This window comes from Protopterus annectens, chromosome 5.part0 (genome assembly GCF_019279795.1).
Source record: "Protopterus annectens isolate FY-2018-M chromosome 5.part0, PAN1.0, whole genome shotgun sequence".
NCBI lineage: Eukaryota > Metazoa > Chordata > Ceratodontiformes > Protopteridae > Protopterus > Protopterus annectens.
In genome coordinates, this window is record NC_056735.1 from 777,759,300 (window position 1) to 777,779,494 (window position 20,195).

The 20,195-nt window shown below is 41.7% G+C and overlaps 1 long non-coding RNA gene across 1 annotated transcript in view; it reads left to right on the forward strand.

Moving 5' to 3' along the window:
* Nucleotides 1-14,247, forward strand: part of LOC122802822 — a 754,829-nt gene extending 740,582 nt beyond the window's left edge. Inside the window, exon 3 of the long non-coding RNA XR_006364981.1 lies at nt 13,604-14,247. This is a non-coding gene — a long non-coding RNA (uncharacterized LOC122802822). The remainder of the gene's footprint in view (nt 1-13,603) is intronic.
* The last annotated feature ends 5,948 nt before the right edge of the window (nt 14,248-20,195 follow it).

Genomic DNA, 20,195 nt, shown 5'->3' on the forward strand with positions numbered 1-20,195 from the left:
TTTATTTCTGTTACTATATTCAGTACTTCAGAGTTCCCTGCTGAGCCTTCTCATAATCGAGAATAAAAATAACCATTAACTTTAGCCAGTTTCAGCTGAGACTTCAAAGATTGTTTGCCGTGGTGGTATGGCAATAGCGTTGTTACTTCACAGCAAGAGGTTCTCCTGTTCGATTCACAGCTTGGCTTGGGAGTGCCTTCTGTGTGGAGTCTGCATGTCCTCCCTGCGGTTGGGTAGCGTTCGAAAGACATGCGTGCATAAATGGGCGTGCCTTCATTGAAGGTTGGGCGTCAAGCTAGCACCTCAGCGTTTCGTAAAAATCTACTGCCAGTCATTAGCGGACCGGAGTTCCGCTGTGGCGACCCCTTATCGGGAAAAAGCCGAAAGACAAACAACAGTATATTCAGTACTTCAGAGTTCCTTGCTGAGCCTTCTCATAATCAAGAATAAAAATAACCATTAACTTTAACCAATTTCAGCTGAGACTTCAAAGTAATCAAGCAGTTATAGTTTGTTTAGAAATCAATACTTTATTGAAAAATTAAATAGTTTGAGCACTTTCACACTTAACAGAGCTACATAGCAGCTCTAACACTACTTTACATGGCATGCATTATTTATATCTGCTTTAATTCATAGATCTGATGTTGTCCTTTTCATTCTTCCTCACTGAAGGTTTAAAGATCTGACTCTCAGATCCAACTCGGCCACATTTTTCAGACTTGGATCCCAATCTCAACCTCCTTCTTCTACCCATAATGCTGTCCACCTTCCCTAGCTTCCTCAGATCTCATTTGCCACTTATTGGGTACAGGTGAGGATTCTTGGTCTCAAGTTTGAGAACTGCTTTTTTTGGATAATAAAGCTAAGTTAATTTTTCACTTTAACAATTTGATCTAAAACCTTTTCTGGTAGTTTATCTTCTCTTTCTTCCCCATCCCATTAGATTTTTGCAGACATTAGGGACTGTTTCTTTATTCCTACCGTACTTGCTTCTTTTTTCCCAGGCCTTTGGCACTTCTGCCTTCCATTTGTCCTGTTACTGTCTTTTTCTTCCTATTAGATTTAACTTTAACTATAAGAATTTTTTTTTATCTTAAAATTTGCTGAACATTTTTTGGGTATGCAGTGTTTTTATGTGTGTTGTCTGTTACATACATACAAATGTTTTAAGCACGGGCATTAATGTCCTTCTAGCTTGCCAATATATCAAAACACTTGTTCCCATAATAAATGTCCAGGCTGTTCTTAAAAATATCTAAACTAGTACTTGCTTTAATGTAATTTGGTAGTCTGTTCCAAGCATCAGCTACTCTGTCAGAGAACCAATTAGTACACTTCTCATTCCTATAGAATCTTCTACATAGGTTATCTGATGATTCTGTAGTAAATTTTGATAACCCCAAACATTCCCAGAGGTAGTTGTCCCCAAATGCCCTGTATTCTTGAATAAGATCGCCTCTTAAATATCTGTAAGAGACACTGTACAAGTTCATATATTTTAGTCTTTCATAATAACAGATTTTCACATCCATGGATGCCCTTAGTATATTTCCGCTGTACTCTTTCCAATTTATTCCTGCTTGTTTTCCTATAGGGTTTCCATATTGTTATTCCATACTCAAGTTTGGGTCTAATGTAACTAACAAATAATGACTTCATTATGTTTGATTTCCTAGACTTTATAAATCTTTTTTATACAACCTATAGTTCTGTAACTATCATTAGCCAATTGGTTGATATGATTAGAAAAACTCATAGCTGAATCTACCCTTGTATCCAGGTCCTTAAATGAGTCTGCAGTTTCAATCACTGTGTGCTGTATTAAATATTCACCTTTCAGTTTATGTCTCCCAAATCTCATTTGCTTAGTTTTTGATGTATTTATCAACATATTATTCTCCTGTGCCCAAATTGTCAATTTAGTCAAATTATTTTGCAGACATGCTTTATCTGTAACACTTGTAATCAGTTTACCCAGTTTCAGGTTGTCAGCATATAGATTGTAGAACATCTCAGATTAAAAAGTAAGGTCTGAAAGATACAATCTAAACAAGTAAGGGCCTAGGGCAGAGCCCTGTGGGACACCTTGACTGTAACCAAGGAATTCACTTGTCCAGTTGGTGTGTGATACTTGCCATGTCCTATTTGTAAGCCATGCAGCTATCCATGTTATCAACAGTACATCAATACCTAGTTAGGTTTGAACTGTATCATAATTGTTAGAGTTATGTCAGATAAACCATCAGAATTTAAGCGCTGCTCAGATGTGGGCACACAATTCCCCAGCCTGATGCACATTGTAAATGGGTCTATTGTTTAGGAATGGATCATCACAGAAACAAGATGATATTGAAAGGATTTTTGCCAGCTTCTTCATCCTCTTCACCAGGAGCTCAAACCCCCACTAAGAGTCATGCTGGGTCTTCAGAGTCCAGTAAACATCCTCACAACACCTTGAGGGCTTCCTCGGAGCCTCCTTCGAAATCGTCTAAGACCTCAGATATGATCAGGTCAGATCAGAGACCTACTTCCACCCTGTGGGATCCAAGACGCTCTTCATATCCTACAGGTATCATTGCCACGATTAGCTCTCTTAGGCTGTCCACTTCTACCTCGTATCCTAAGACTTCAGATCAGAGAGTTAGGAGCCAGACACCTGAGTATTCGATGAGGGCAGTATCGCCATCTTTGCCCTTTAGGTTTTTACAAACTCCCTCCAAACATTCAAAGCCTGCATCAGTAGATTCCTCAAGGTCCTCTAGGAATTGATATGGACAGAATGATATGGCGGTACCTCAAAGCTTAAGTCTAGATTGGGGTTTTGCCAGCTCTATCCCCACTCAGATCCCTGAGTGTCCCCACAACACTGATTAAGTCTCCTTCTCCGATCTGAACAGTGATCTCAGAGCCCCAGGATCCTAGGTACCCGAGATAGTCGTCGGATCCTTGGAAGCTTCCTTCCTCGACTCCAGCGGCTACCCTGACTAACCCTGCACTAATTTTGTCGGATCAGAGTGGTCTTGGGTCCACAATATTGGCATCTGAACAGGGGGGAGGGGTTTGTCTTTGACCTTCTTGGATCCATCCTTTCCTCTTGTCATTTTGGCCCTCGACAGCTTGGGTCTGATTCTGTTTGGAGGCCATGGATCAGGAGTTGTTCCCATCCTTTCTTCCTTGACTTTATTGGCTCTGAGGGAGATGGGGGGAGTTTCTCAGGGTCCGTTGGGTATCCAGATTGTAGAAAGGGCTTTCTCCTCTCTGTTATCTGTGATCCTCCCTTTTGTCCTTTACTGGATCATAGTGCTAAGCCCATCATTCCCATCCAAGGTCATCCTACCTTGAGAAGCCTCCAGGTCCTTCCCCGCAAGAAAGCCCCTCTTTCTTCCAGTAACTCCCCTGAATACCCCACAGAGGAGGTTCCTCAAAAGAAAACGTGCAAGAGGAGGCACATAGACTTCCCGATAGAATCCCTTACCGAAGACACAGACTTCGATGAGGGAGAAGGATCCTCACAATCACCACCAGATGATTTCTCCTTTGGAGGCATCTTATTGAGCCTTAGACAGAAAGGTGGCTGGTCAGCCCAACCTCCTTCTTCTGAAGAGTCGGTGTTCTTGGAGGCTTTTGGGATGGGCCCGTCTATGTCCTGGGTAACCCCCCAGCAGATGAACTAATTGACTTACTTTCCTGCCAGGCTTGGAAGGAACCAGACAGAATTGAACCAGTCCCCAAACACCCTGACAAATTCCTTGTTCCTCCTAAAGACAGACTGCATTGGTCTAAAGGTGTTCCTTTTGATGCCATTGTTGTGACAGCAGCCAATAAAAAGGGGCTAACTGAACTAAGCTCCTCCCTAGATCCACTGAACATGGAGTCTCGAGTGATGGAAAGGTTTAATAAGCACATTTACACCTCAGCTACCTCTGCACTAAGGACATTAAATTACTTGGTACATTTCACTCAGTTGCAGAGAGATTTGGTCAAGGAACTTTATAGCTCTCTTGTAGAGACCATAGGTTCATAGGTTCATACTAGGCTATCTGCCCTGGGGCAATTATAAGCCTAGCCTGATTCTGTATGGCTTACGCCACCCCTTGATTTGTGTATACTGTGCCCTTTTTAAGGTTTAGTTTACTGTGCCTCTGTCTAATAGTGACACGGGAGTAATCCCTGGGACAAACCTACGATCCCCCATCCACTTATCGAGATTTCTTCTTGAAGAGATTCAGTGAGGTGCTGTGCCTCACATGAACTGGAATTCTATTCCAGAGCGAAGGGAGCCTCTAGGTTATGAACCTGTCCCTCCAGCAAGTTCTATTTATTTCTGTGCTGAGGTTCAAGTCCCTCGAGCGTGTGGCTCTAAGGGATTTAGATTTACTGAGGTGGAGCATGTCCATTAATTCTGGATTTGACATAGCTTTGTATGTCAGGCATAGATCGCCTCGATGTAGGCGATATGCGACTGAGTAGAGCTGGAGTTTTTTTTAACCGAGCAGCATATGGCATCTGTTTGAGACCCTTGATCCTCTTGGTGAGATACTTTTGGGGTCTTTCTAATTACTGCAGGTGTCGGGTAAGGTACATCCCAAAAGGGGCATTGTATTCTATGATGGGCCTGATGAGGGATGAATAAAGGGGCACGATTACCTCTCTTGATCTAGATGTGAAACCCTTTGTGATGAGGTGGGCTATGTAGAAGGTCTTTCTAACCACTTTGGCAATGTGGTTTTCAAAGGAGAGATTGCTATCAACTTGGGTCCCCAGGTCCCTAATAACTTTCTCTGTACTTAATGGGTTTCTGCCTATGTGGTAATTTGTGGGCACATTGTTTTTGCCAAAGGGTATGACTATACATTTTTTGGCATTTAGCTTTAAACCATGGTGCTGGCACCAGTTATCTGTCTCTGTGAGACCTTTTTGAAGGATGTTTGTGTCAGCTGGAGAGTTGATTATGGCGCCCAGTTTGCAGTCGTCTGCGAACTTGGTGAGCCATAGTCCTCCCACGTTTGCCTGTACCTCGGAAAAGTATATACCGAACAAGAGTGGTCCCAGGACAGAACCCTGTGGGACTCCACTTGTGACCGGTTTCGAGTCTGACATGGCTCCAGCAACTCTCACTCTGTGGGTACTGTCTTTGAGCCAGTTTGCGACCCATCTTGTGACATAGGGGTTTATATTTAAACTGGATAGCTTATCTATGATGCCCGAGTGGGGTATTGTGTCAAATGCCTTTGCAAGGTCCAGATAGGCTGTGTGGACTACCTTCCCTTCATCTATGGCTTTGGTGACTGTTTCAAAGAAGTCAACCAGGTTCAAAAGGCAGGATCTGCCCTTGACAAAGCCTAACTGGGTAGGATCTAGTGTCTGTAGGTCCCCAACGTCTTTGTTTATGAGCTCCATGATGATCCTCTCCATAGCCTTGCAGACTAAGCTAGTCAGGCTTATGGGCGATAGTTTCCAGGGTCCGTAGAGGCTCCACCTTTGTGGAGTGGGACCACTGTTGCTGTACACCATTCTGTGGGCACATATCCTGTAGTGAGGCTGAGATTGTATAGCTGTTTTATTTGAGGGATTAGTTCCTCTTGTAGTTCATGTAGGACGCAACCTGGGACACCATCTGGTCCCATGGAAGCAGTGTTTTTTGCTTTGGAGAGGGCAGCCTTCACCTGAGCATCTGAGATGTTTGGGAGGCAGCCCTCTGCCGGGATAGATACTTGCTCTTTTGGGGGGGTGGGGTGGAGAAGTTTGCACTGAACCTGTCTGCCAGGATATTGGCGATGTCTGTGGGTTCAGTGTATTTTTTGTCGTTTAGAATCAACTCAGAACAAGTCTGGGAGTTGCATCCCAGGTTTCTAACATAACTGAAAAAAGCCTTATGATTGTCTTTGGTGTCCTGTGCAATTTTTCTCTCGAAGCTGGCCTTGGAGGATTTTATGAGGGATCGTAATTTTGTGCTAGTACTGATCAGAGATGCCTTCCCTATTAGGGATTTTGCTCTATCATGTAGTAGCTTCCTCCTTCTGTTGTACAGTTTATTTATGGCAGGGGTCCACCAGACTGGACACCTGCCTTTGGATGATTGGGTCTTGGTTTTGTTTGGGATAGCATGATCCATGCATTCCTGGAGATGTCCGTAGAATGCATTTATATAGGATTCTGCAGTTTGGGCTGTAGTTTCCACTGGCCCTGGGGCCTTGAAGGATTCCACTTCGGTTTTGAGAAGCGAGAAGTTCGCTTTTGAGAAGTTTTTCACTGTGGTTTTCTGGGCTGGGGTGGGGTCGGGATGTGGACATCCAGTGAAATTAATTTATGGTCTGATCTTACCAATGAGGGATATACTTCTGGTGTGGAGCATAGAGTCCCCATGTTGGTAATGATCAGGTCTAGTATGTTGTCCCCTCTTGTGGGAGTGGTGACTAGTTGTTCCATAGCATTTGAGTTTATAATTTCCAGGAATCTTTGGGATAAGGTACTGGGGCTTGAGTAGTGCTCCCAGTCAATGTTTGGGTAGTTGAAGTCGCCCAATATAATGGTGTTCGGAGAGATCTTCATGTTCTCCAATGTTTTCAGGAAAGCCGAATGGGATTCCTGACTTTGAGAGGGTGGTCTGTAGGATGCTATAAACTGAAAAGCAGTCTTGCCCACTGTTAGTTGCACATGGATGGTCTCCGATACTTGCAATGCCACTAACCTGGAGGTGTGGATATCCTTGATAAATATGGAAACTCCCCTCCTTTTGTGGTTCAGTCTGGGTTTTGGGGCGAAAAGCATGATATGAGGTATAGCCTGGTAATGCTGGGGTGCTCTCTGGAGCCTTGAACCAGGTTTCTGTCACTGCACAGATATCGATGTTCTCCATACTGAGGAGAGCTTGAGCGTGCATCTTGAGGTTAAGACTTCTGGCATTTAGCAGCATTACCCTTAGTTTCTTGTTCCGTGTGCTGTCTATGGGGGTGGGTTTGACTTTTGAGCCTTGCCTAAAAAAGGCACTATGGGGTGGCAAGAGCCTTTGCCAATATCCAAAGCCCAGTGGTGACAGGTGCAAGCCGTCCCTAGCGAAGCAACGTGGCTTGTCGAGCATGTCATCCCAGGCTGACAGACACTGGATCCCCTTTGAATGACACCAAAATTTTAGCCAATTGTTAAAATTGATCATTTTGTCTTTGTACTGTGGCATCATTCTAGGTGAGGGTAAGATGCTGCTCAAGGTCAGGGTCATACCAGCCTGGGCTACATGATCAGAGAGCTCCTCTATGTCTCTTTTCATGTAGTCCAGGGAGGTACGTCTCAGGTCATTCACACCAGCATGTACAATGACTGAGTCATATTTGTATTTGCTTTGGAGTGACCTGAGTGCTTGCGTTATGTGTTGGATCCTAGCACCCGACAGGCAGCTCACCGTGACCTTCTCTTTATTCACCCTGGTGAGCGGGACGTCAGTGTGTCTGACAATAGAGTCACCTATAACAAGAGTATCAGGTGCGTTATTCAGCCTTAAGGGCTGTGGCTGCTTGGCACACTGACTTTGTGGGTTATGTGTTGTGTGTGTTTTGTTTTGAGGTAGCGTTTACTTGGATGTCTGCTTTGGCGGTCGCTGTTGCTTAGGTAGATTTTTATTTAGAGCCTCCGAGTATGTTTTTGTGTATTTATGTGTTTGGTTCGCTGATGTGGTGGGACTATGTGATACTGGAATTGTGTTGTGTGAGGTTACCTTCTCCTCCTGACTCGTTACACCAGTTTTGAGATGAGAGAGCTCAGCCTCCAGTTTGGCTAAATAGTTGCATCTCTCACATATATTTGAACCTGTTTGGAGGAGGAGAGGGTTGTCCGTGTACATGAGACAGTTGTAACATTGCCTCAAAATTACCAGATTCACCAGCTGGACTGGAGAGGAAACCATTGACTGACCTTTGGACATGCTAGAGTAATAGGGAAACTGAATTTAAGACGGACCAATAGAGGACAGGGTAATCGTAGAGAGTATAAGAGTAAGTAGTGCTTATGGTTTAATAGTGCTAACTTGTAGGATTACTTAATTGGACCAGTGAAGGGCCTTAGAATGAGAATATGGTGTTTAAATTGAGAGATAGAGCAGTTCTAAGGGAAAAAGTGAAGAGCAGACATGTCAGATGAGGAGTTCAAGAAAGTGTCTGCATAATTGGCTACTCTTGCTTCCATGGCCAACTCCTCTATGAAACTCATCTCCCATACAGCGGAGGGCTTTTCATGGGCAGCTGGCTCAGGTATTGCCATCAGAAGACATGCCTGGATGAGGCTTTGTGACTTTGCAAAATGTTCAAAGGCATATTTTGTCAATACCCCCTTCAGTTTCTGCTCTTTGTTTGGATCATCTGTCAAAGAAACTCTTACCTGCAGCAAACAGGAAAAAAAAGACCCTGCCTGTAATTGGGATCAAGTTTTCTACATCTCAGCATACCTTTTCAAAAAATCAGCAAGGTGGTAAGAAGACTTGGTTTTGAAAATCTCAAGGGTCCTTTCAGGATCAATGCTGGGACTCTTCCTTCAGAGGTAGAGGAGGAAGTTTCAATGATAAACGCAGCCCCATAGGCAGAGGGGGGGGGGGGTGTCACAGAATCAGGGCTTCAGAGAATCCTTCTCTGACATGCCCTATCCGGACTCCTGAAGCTCTGCCCATCTGTCCATCTCTGGAGGCATTCAGGGGACATTTTTCCCTGCACCTGGACCATCCTAACAAGAAATGCCTGGGTGCTAAGCATAATATCCAGAGGTTATTACATTCCCTTTCTCTTTCCATCTCCAGTGGAACAAGTGGAACAAAAGAAACTCACTGACGTATCACCCAGTCAGAGAGAGCACACAGTACTGGAAATTCAAAAATTGCTGCAAAAAAAGACTCATCCAAGAGGTCCCAACTGAACAAAGAGTATTCGGAACTTTACTCCCACTTCTTTTAGTGCAGAAGAAAATGGGGGACATCAGATTCATTCTAGAGCTGAGCACTCTAAATCTCTATATAAAGAAGTCAAAGTTCCGGATGGTTACAGTTCAGTCCATTCTACCACTGTTGCCCAAAGACAATTGGATGTGCTCTATAGACCTTCAGGATGCATACTATCAAATCAAAATAGACATGTTGCAGAAGTCATTTGCGCTTCAAGCTGGGAGCCAGTCATTACCAGTTCAGAGGTCTGCCCTTTGGACTCACCACAGCCCCCAAGATGTTTATCAAATGCATGACAGTTGTGGCAGCTCACCTAAGACTGAAAGGATTCCAGGTGTTTCCCTATTTGGACGACTGGCTTCTAACTGCCCAACCTGCCATCAGCTACTTCAGGCCAGGTATTATTTGTTCCAGATCATCAACACCCTGGGCATTACCATAAACCTTACCGAGTCACACCTGTCTCCCATTCAGAAATTGGAATTCATAAGTGCCCTTCTGGATACGTCATACCAAATGGCATCTTTGTCTCCACATCACATAACATCTTTGAGAGGCCAAGTACAGGGCATATTCTCTACCACCTCCGTTGGCAAGATTTATACTTCAAGCTATTGGCTTTTTGTCAGCTGCCATCATCCTAATTCCCCTAGCATGTTTTTTATGTGAATCTTCCAATGGACCCTTAACTGTTCAGTGGTTTATTCTTTACCAGCAGTTATCTGTTCCTATCAAGTTAACTCTGATTTGCAGATGACATCTTCAGTGGTGGATTCATTTGGACGACCTGTTCCTGGGCAGGGCATTCCTCCCCTCCCCCCACAGCCACAGTAACCACGGGCACTTCCCATATAGCGTTGGGGGGGGGGGGGCATTTCAAGGGAAAAATGGTCCAAGGCACTTCATCTTCCTCAGTGACTACATAGCATATCAATGTCCTAGAGATGAGAGCAGTTCTTATAACATTGCAAGACTTTCAGGACAGCCTTCCCTTTGGGACTATTGCAATACACACTGACAACATGTCAGTAGTCTGGTATGTCAATAAACAAGGAGTAACCCCCTCTTATGCATAGAGGCCATGAGAGTATGGCAATAGGTGATATCTTCAGACCACTTTCTAGTTGCAACACATATACTGGAGAAATCCAACATTCTTGCAGACAAACTCAGCAGCCCCATCTTGACACCTCATGAGAAGTCCCTCAGTCAGTCAGTCAGTGGCAAATCAGATTTTCAGCCTTTGGGGCCAACATTGCTGCAACCTCTTTGCTTCCCCCCAAAACAACAAGTGCAGCAAGTACTTTGCTTTGATCCCCCCTCTGGGGAGTCACCGAAGGAGGCTGTAGTTTTTGATTGCCCCCCGGGCTCCTTTATACTTATCCTCCTCTTCCCTTGATACCAAAATTCCTGCAGAAAGCCAGCAGGGTGAAGAGCTCCATCATCCTCATTGCCCCCTTTTGGCCTTGTCAGGTTTGGTTGCCCTTTCTCTGGTCTCATCTGAAATATCCTCCTTGGATTTTGGAACACAGTCAGGACCGTCTCTCTCACCCGTTAGAGAGCCAGCACCCCATTCTCTGTGCCCTCAAGCTAACCGCATGGTTTCTCCACTTTCAGTGATTGTATGAAGGCCCAGGCTTCCTTCCCCTATTCGTGATATAGTTTTAGCATCCAATAAACCATCTACGAAGAAGATTTACAGAAGTAAATAAAAAAGATTTAATATATGGGCTGCCAGAGAGAATAATGTATCCTTTTCAGCCTCGGTTTCAGACATCCTTCTTTTTCTTACTTCTCTTTTTAAGGAAGAGCTAGTTTTTCTACTATAAAACTTAAATTGATAGTTATTTCCCACTTTTACACTAGAAATAATTCTTGTTCCCTTTTCAGTTCTAGACTATGCAAAGCATTGATGAAATTGATTTTTCTGTTAAGACCTCCTATAAAGGATCCTGCTCCTCCCCAGGATCTCACTGTAATACTTCAAGGCCTGACTCAAAACACTTTTCAGTTAGCAAAAGCTTGTGATATGAAATTCCTGTCTTGGAAAACTATCTTTTTAATAGCTATTACATAAGCAAAGAGAATTTCTGAACTTCAGGGCTTAACATCCAAACCGCCTTACATTATTTTTTCATAAGGATAGGGTGTCCCTTTGTACCAACCCATTCTTTATGCCTAAAATAACAATGGGGAATAATATTAATCAGTCTATGCAATTACCTGTCTTCCCAACTTTTTCTAACAAGGTTTAATATTTATTATCTCTACTTGGCGTGCATAGACAACTGTGTTTCTATCTTCATACAACAAAACAGCACAGAAAGTCTGTTCATGTATTTGTATTCTGTGCGCCTAACTGTCTAGGTCAAGCAGTCTCCAAAATTACCCTGGCCAAATGGATTACTGACTGTATTTCAGTGATCTATTCAAATAATGGTATGGAATTGCCTCACCCCTCCTAAGGCCCATTCTGCTAGATTTATTGCTACATCATCTAACTTTTCCGACAGAAAGTCAATTGATGGAATGTGTTCAGTGGCCACTTGGTGAAAGACTTGTACCATGGTGGCGCATCATAAATTGGACATTGTCTCTAGAAATAGACCTTACTTTGATTCACCAGTGTGCCAGGATATCATTCCTTGAGGCTGCCTATGGGTTACATAGCTGGAGACTCAGACCCATCAGTGAGGAGGAATGAAAAGGACAACAGCAGATTTAGAAGTTATGTACTTAGCATAACTTGCACCTGTGTTGTCCATTTTCATTCTTCCTCACCTTCCCTTCCAACCATCCCCCAACCTAGTTACTCGTAGAGGATCTATGGACTATATAGGAACCTTTCACATTCTTGGTTTGAGCCTCTGATATTTTTTTTATCTGTTTTTCTCTCTCTCTCTCTATATATATATATATATATATATATATATATATATATATATATATACAGAGAGAGACTGTGCACATCCATTAGAACAATCAATTCATCTGTGATGCATTAAGCAGATATCATTTGCCATATTAAACAAGGGCAACAAGTACTCACAAATACATTATAACCTTTCAAGATATATAACCTTTAAATGTTACACTGCTAATTGCAGTCAAGACCATGCTGTGAATTGTTGAGCTGTTCCAGTGACTGGATGCATCTACCTAATATCCTTTATGTCAGGTAACGTGCCACCCTTTCAATGAAATAATTAATATATTTTATCGTATATCAGCTGTAAGTAGTGTTAAGAGCCAAACAAGGGCTTTGCATGTGCTCATTCTGTTATAACTTACAACATTCTATGCCAGTGGACTGAACAGGGTTAGTTCACTTTTTTAGCCCAAGAATAACTATCTGTTAAAAAGGAACTTCAGGCTGGAACACCTCAAGTAGTGTGTGTTTTAGGCCATAGCAAGCTAACAACAGTGTGTAAATAAAAGCAAATATATTCAGTGAAGCACATGGTAAAATTTTATGTAAGAGTTGCATCAAAAACTCTGTATTGCTGGAAGTTTTCTACACTGTTTTTCTCTCTTCATGTGTACTGGTTTGCTGTTTTAAATTCTCACTGATATGAGAGCTGTGTCAGCTGCTTTAGAGAACTATACTCAGAATGTGGTGTGAAACAAAACCCTCCCTCCCTCCCCAGATTAACAATGAAATACCTGTTGCATATATGAGCTTCATAACATAAATACAGTGTTTAACATTGTAATGCTTTCAACCAAGACAACTGGGAAACTTGTTGTGTCTTTCGGCTTTCCCATGTTAGGGGTCGCCACAGCGGAACTCCGGTCTGCTAATGATTGGCAGTAGATTTTTAAGTGCCGAGTTGCCAGCCCTGACGCACAACCTTCAACAAAGGTACGCCCATTCACGCATGTCTCCAGACAGAAGATGCTCTAGCTGAGAATCGAACGGGACAACGTCTTACTGTGAGGCTACAGCGCTACCGCAGCACCACCACCCAGTTAAATAATTTCATATTCTTCCTGTGGAGGACAGTCAGATTAGTCATTTGAATTAGTTAATCTTGTCTTTTTCTTGCATACTCCCATTCCAGTATCAAAAGATATCCAACGTCCTGTCATGTCTCCTTTTACCGTAATCAATCTTTCTGTATGGCGATCTAGTGATAGAAAAGTATAGATACATAGATTGTTTTTTTTTGTATTCTATTTCTTAGTCATTGACTCATTTCAGTGGGGGATTGTATTTGACACTTGTCTGCATTTTTACCCTACTAAAAAATTCACCTTTATTTATTTTAATCGTATATTTATTTTTTTTTTCATTTAGTGCAGCAGGTTAAATTTAAGTTCTCTACTGTCATTTATGGAAAAACTTGTATGACCCAATGTTATTTCTTTCCTTTGTTTATACAGCTGTTTTACTTGTCTTTTAGTCACTGTTGATGTGCTTGCTTGACACAAATCGAGAGAATGAGAAATTGTTTGATTCTTTTCCTTGAAAGTCAGAGTTAAAGTCCCTCTTTTTCTTTTGTAGGCCTTTCAGATTAGGATGCATATTGTATGTTCATTATCATCCTTCCCCATAAAACCTTATTTTTTTTTAAACATGTCACTAGTTGGGCCTAAATTCACCTTGAAAGTTTATTGGTTCAGAAGTGGATCTGATTAATTACCATATTAATAAATTATTTTTCTTCTTTTCAGTAGCTTGGTACATGAAAAGGCACAGAGGAAGAGGGTGTACAGTTTAAGCAGTGACAACCAGGAGGGAGAAAACCCTCAGAAAAGGAAGAAGAAGATAAAGCCTAGAAAAGTACAAGAGTTCACACCACTGGATACAGGTCTCTCCTTGGCAGAAGACGAGGAGCTAGCTATACGGCTGCTCATGAGATAATTGTGTTTCCTTTGCTGTTTTATAGTTAATCAGTTGTACAGGGAGTTTTCATGAAACTGATTTAAAATCAGTAGGTGACTACAACTGGACATTGATCAATGTGTATCCTGCATGTTGGGACAGATGTAATAGTTATTCATGTTGTGTAAATTTTTAATCTGCCTTGTGCACATGCTGGATAGCTACTCAGACTTAGTTTTATAAAGCAAAAATTACTGTCAGAATACCTGTACATCAGCAGACAGTCTGGTATAGAAGATACTCTGTTACGTCAGAAGACAAATATGTGCCTTTTTCTTCCTTTGAAAGGATAACTCAAAGTGCAACATTTCCAGTATTTCATATTTTAAAGAAAGTAATGTATTTATGAAAAGCTGATCAACTTGTTTAATGTAAAGTTTAGTTAAAATGTTTATAGCAAATTATATATTGGTTGATGAAATTTTTCAAAGTTAAATATTTGCAGTGCTTTTTTTTATTAAAACAACAGTGATAAAGTTCTCCTTTTATTCCTGAAAATAACAAGTACCAATGACTTAAACTGTTTTACACCCTAATGTATAGTGGTTAAAATGTTTTATAGCACAGATCCATAAAAGAATTGCATTTTCATTATTTATTTTTGAAAAGTAAAAAAATGAGACTCCAGTTACTGAACAGACATTTCTGCCCAAGTATTTTGATCATGGCAGAGTACATTGTATATTTCATGGTATGATAGTGAGTTCAGTCGAGTTGAATTTCGTATTGTTTCATTTCTTTGTTGATTTAGCTTTGCCCTGGAAAATCTTTTAGGGTACTGATTTTGCAGGGGGAGTGGCAAGAATATCCATTGAAGAAAGGTTATTTGGCCCAAAGGATGATATTATCCTCATAGTGAAGGATTCAGCCATGGTGGTGCAGTGGTTAGCATTGTCGCCTCACAGCAAGAGGTTCTCCGGTTCGGTCCTTGGCCGGGGTGCCTTCTATGTGGAGTCTGCATGACCTCCCTGTGGTCGTGTGCGTTTCCTCCGGGTGCTCTGGTTTACTCCCTCATCCCAAAGACTTGCTGTAGGTGGATTGGACACTCCAAATTGGCCCTAGGTGTGAGTGTGTGTGTGCCTTCATTGGAAGGTTGGGTGCTGGGCTGGCAACTCGACACCGTAAAACTCCACTGCAGTCATGAGCAGACAGGTGATCCACTGTGGCGACCCCTAACTGGGAAAAGCCGAAAGAAGAAGAAGTGAAGGATTCTGACAACTTTACTGTGGCTTTATGATAACTGATGGAGATTGGAACATGCATATTTCTGTGGATCCTCTTTAGAAGACTGACTATTCAGAAAGTCTTACTTTATATAGTCAAGACCATATGGTTGACTTTACAAAATGCTGAAGCTTTTTGTATGGAGCTCTAGGTACATTGGGAGTTTACCCTTTTCCCCACTGTACTGCAGTCTCAGTGTTGGTATATATACGAGGGGGTGCTGAAAAGTTCTAAGCCCGACCAAGAGGGGAATGACAACAAGTTATTCAACATATTCATATTCACCCCGAATTTCAACACACTTGGCACATCATGTCTGAAATTTCTGTAACCCTGCCAAAAAAAAAGTCTGTAAGTTTAGTCACTGAAATGCTCCACAACTGCTGCAATCACTTCTGAATCGCTAGAAAATGACCACCCTTTCAAACTCTTTTTAAGGTCTGGAAACATGAAATAGATGGAGCAAGATCTGGTGAGTAGGGTGGATAGTCTATGCACTCAAAACCCATTTTTTGTCATAACATCCATTGTTTTGCCAGCCTTGTGAACAGATGCATTGTCTTGCAAAAAAGAGAACTCCTGTCTCCTTTAATCAGCACAGCAAGTTGCAGTAGTATTCTGCATTAACTGGCCCCTTGGAAGGTAGTCATCACAACACCTTCCTGATCTCAAAACACTGTGGCCATGACCTTTTCTGCTGACTTTTGTGTCTTGAACTTCTTTGGTCTTGGAGTGCTGCCATTGCATGGACTGTTGTTTTGTCTCAGGATCATAGTGGTGTAACCATGTTTCATCAACAGTAGCTAGTTGTTCCAAAAAGTTGGCACCAGCTGAACAAAAATGTCACAAAATCAACTTTGAAGTGCCCACTCGACACCTTTTCTTGTTGACATATTTGGGCACCCACTTGGCTGACAGCTTCTGCTTACCCAGCTGCTCATGAATTATAAACCAAACACATTCCTTGGATATCTGTAATGTCTCAGCAATTGTTTTAGCCAGTATTCACTGATCTGCAAAAATCAGGTTATGGACATAGTCAACGATTTCAGGAGTTGACACTGTTTGAGGCCTTTCAGACCTTACTGCATCTTCTGTCTTGAAATCTCCATGCTGAAAGTTTGCACACTACTTCTTCACAGTTGAGTAAGAAGACCACTTGTCACTCAATGCTTGCATCATATATTCATGGATTTCCTTTGCAGTTTTCTTCTGCAGGAATAGGAACTTCATGATGGCTGGGAGTTCCACACTTGAAAATTCCACACTTTTCATTGACATGGTTCAATCAGTGATCCGAAACAATGTTAAAACATAGCGTTATGATTCTACAGATTGGAACTTTACAAGATGAAGTAACTCTCTTTTTAGCTACGGAGACAAAGTAATGATTAGAATTTAGAAACCTGGTTGGGCTTAGAACTTTTCAGCACCCCCTCGTAATATTCCGGGAGTGGGGTAGATTTTTTTTTGTGTGTCATTTGACTTTTCAAAAAGTTGATCATATGATCTCGACCATATGAAGTTTGATTTTCTGAAAAGTCAATCTTCTAACATAGATCCATATTCCTGTACATGTATCCCTCGCATCATGTGGTTCACGATGAAAGCCAGTTTCAGTTAGAAAGTGTAAAGGCTACATATGTACTCCTGATCTCACTGACCTAACCTACCTTCATTCTGAGTCATTTAGGTAGCTAGTATAAGAACATTTTGCTTGCCTTCACTGAAATATCGCATTAAAAGATTAAAATCTAAAGTTTGAGGATGTAGCAGACCACTTTGAGGAATACTATTCAGTAAAAATCAACTGTTTAAATATGGACTGCTGGAATGAAATTATAAACAAATTAAATGTATTGAAAAATATGTAAATCTGAGATGATACACTCCATCCTTCTTAACATCTAGGATTTCACTTGTGGCTCGGGAAAACCTGACACACACAACTATCTAGGGCTCTGGCTCTTCCATAATTCCATTCATGGTCTAGCCTCTCCAGCTTTCCTTCGATGCTCATGTAGCCATCAGCACTAGAAAGCAATTGCTCTTAGGTCATTGTAGACAAGTATTTAGTTTGAATTTTTCAACCTTCCTGTCAGCTTTCCTGTGTCCAAATCATATCTTAATTTCTTTTGTTGTTTTTGTTACTTTTCATGGCTGTAGTTTGAGTATTTTTGGCTAGGTTGTATTCTTGTCATTCTTTCCCTTGGCCACATTTCTGTGCCTTTTTCTCCCTCCATATTCTGTCAGCCTCTTTACAGTGGACATAATTTTATGGTTTATCGCCTTTGGCTTTGCCGTTTGTTGTACTGTTTGTTACACATACAGGTTTTGGTGATATTTTGAAGTTGTGTAGAACTTTATTTTAAATGTACATGCAGTCATAAAATCCTTGCCATGACTGCCATACATACTTTTTGAATGACTTAAGACATCAATCTTTGCCACAAATTGCAGAATTTAAACAAGCTTTGTTAAGTACAAGTTAAGAAACTGGTAATGAATTTACTTTAAAAAGATTACTAGATAAGGATAGGACTGAAGAATATTATTTTTCTCTTATGACTTCCACGCAGTTTTAATGACCTAAAGACAGACCTCCAGATTTCCTGTTGATAAGTATTCAAGGGATCACACTCACTCTTTTTCCCTTTCAGTGGAAATCTCGTTTGTGCTGATTTCAGATTCTAAAGCAGCATAGTCCTATAAAGACAGACCCTCCCTAATTCATCAGGTACCTAGACATCAAAGATTATTTACCCATCTAACTTAAAACTAGTGAAGTTATCCTCAGTCAGGTCTCCCTGCTGACGATTCATCCATTCCGAGTCTTGCCTTGGTAACATAACAGTGAATATAGACTGCCTTAAGATGGTGAAGACCTTAATACAGGCCCAAGTGAAGATGACCTTAATTCTGCCCCACCTCCCTCAACTTCCAGAGCAGACAGAGATCCTGGTTTACTTAATACTGCTTTGGCTTCTTCCTGATTGGCCTCTGTATCTGTGACAGTTGTGTAAGAATCCTTAGTGTCCAGCTTCACTCAGTACTGGCATTGACAGCTACTGTACAACCAGCCCTCTCCAATAGGTCCATTTCCCCTCACTTTTGTGTAATTGGAGTCAGTTATGCCTTGGTTGCCCACTGTTCTAGCACTGATACCTCTGCTTCTGATGGCTGATATGGCTCAGATCCTTAGAGTCAGCAGCTGAAGGCCAGGGTTAATAAACACTCCTTTAAAGTTGTTTGGACCTTCAACTTCATTGACCTTTGAACCATCAGTACCAAAATCTTTGACGCCCTTACCAGTTTCGAACAGCCTCACGATATCTAGGCCTATACTTCAGTCATTGACAGTCCTGTTCAGTGTTGGCACTAATGCCGTTGATGCCAGAGGTTGCACCCCTGGATGAAAAAGCATTCTTTGCTAAAGACACTACACCAGTTTCCACCGTAGAACTGCACACCCTGAGTCTGCAGCCTCCTGACAGTCTGGAATAAGAAGAGTGGAAAGCTACCACAACTGTCTTTCCTCAGGATTCATCTTCCTGATTAGGCCCCTTCAAGGAGCCTGAGGACACACAGTTCCAAAAGGACCCATCTTGACTTTCCTCTGCAGTCTCCCATGCCAGGTACAACCAAGGATGAAGGTGATCCCCCTCCTTCCCCAGTGATCCTACGGTTGGTGAAATTCTTGAACTCATAAAGATAAGTAGGCAGTCTTGCACCCTCTTATATCCAGGGAGGTTTTTCTTTCTCACCACCTACTTCATGCTTCTTGGGGAAAGATGATTTCCTTGCAAATCTGAAAGGTTTAGAAAAACAAATTGTAGTATTTCCAGTCCTAAGAAGACCAGAACACATCCTGTGACAAGCTCCATGGGCTGAACAAGTTGTAGATTCTGTTGTTGCTGCTGCAACCCCTAAGAGGGAACCAGCTCACCAAAGTCCTAATATATACCCTTAAGCCAAGAATCCAGAGCTGTATAATTTTAGGAAGCGTGTATTTGTGCCTTCCACATATACTTTTATGGCTATCAGTTATTTGTCACATGTGATGACATTCAAGCAGGATCATGCAGATAAACTCCACAAGCCACATTTGCTTGAGCATTATTAAGAGGGCCTCAGAACACAGATGCTTTTCAGGGATGTAAACATGGTCTCAGTTTCCAGGGTACCTACACATCTTCTCTTCCTGCAGAAAGTGCTGCAGATTAGCTAGATAAATGGGCAATATTCACCACCATGTTTGGTTGTGTTTAACAGATTTCTCCAAGGATTTCAAGGTACCATTTCCAAATGGGAATGTGTATTTGAAACAATTACTGTTTGCCCAACTGACATCATTGAAATTGCCTTATTGTCAAAAGCCACTTTCAGCAAATGGGAGGTGTTGTCCTTTCTCCACCATTGTGTAACTGTTAAGTTGGTATATATAAGTTGGGGGAGATGATGCAGGGGGGCTTTCCCTCTTGCAAAAACAACTTAAATTTCTATTTGGTGAAAGTGATTTCAGCAATCTTTTTCTGTGTTTTGTCTGTTAGACAAAAAAACATTTTGGAAGTAACCTTGAATCCTTCTAAATTCTCCATTTAGTGGCTTCAGACAGTTTTGATCAAAAATTAAAAGGAAGCTGCAAGAAAATAAGGATGACAAGACTTATGCAGCTGTGTGAGTGCTTTCATAAACCCTTTACTAAATATTAAAAAAATCCTTAATAGTTGTGGTTCAAGTGTGGCTGTCAGTAGCCGTGCCACCAGCAGACTGGAAGGGGCCAAAATGGCTCTTCTTTTCAGAATAGAGGCAAACCCAGAGAAACATTCAACAAAGTAATGTTTTTGAGACTTCCTGTCTGTTGGCTTTCCCAGTAAAACCCCTGAAGGTTTCCCCTACTCTTCCACTCTGGAGGCATTCTTGTGTTAACTGTCTCTCCATTTACCTGTGTTGTGGGTCATCACATAAAATGATGGGTCAAGACCTTGATATCCATAGACAACAAAATCATGTTTCACCATTCCTTCCAGTGTGCAGTGTCCTTCCCCATCAAAGAAGATCAGGCAAAAAAGAGGTAGTCAGCCATCTACAAAAAAGAGCCATTACAGTTGTCCCACCAGATCAAAAGGAGTCTAGGTACTGTTCACAGATCAAAAAGTG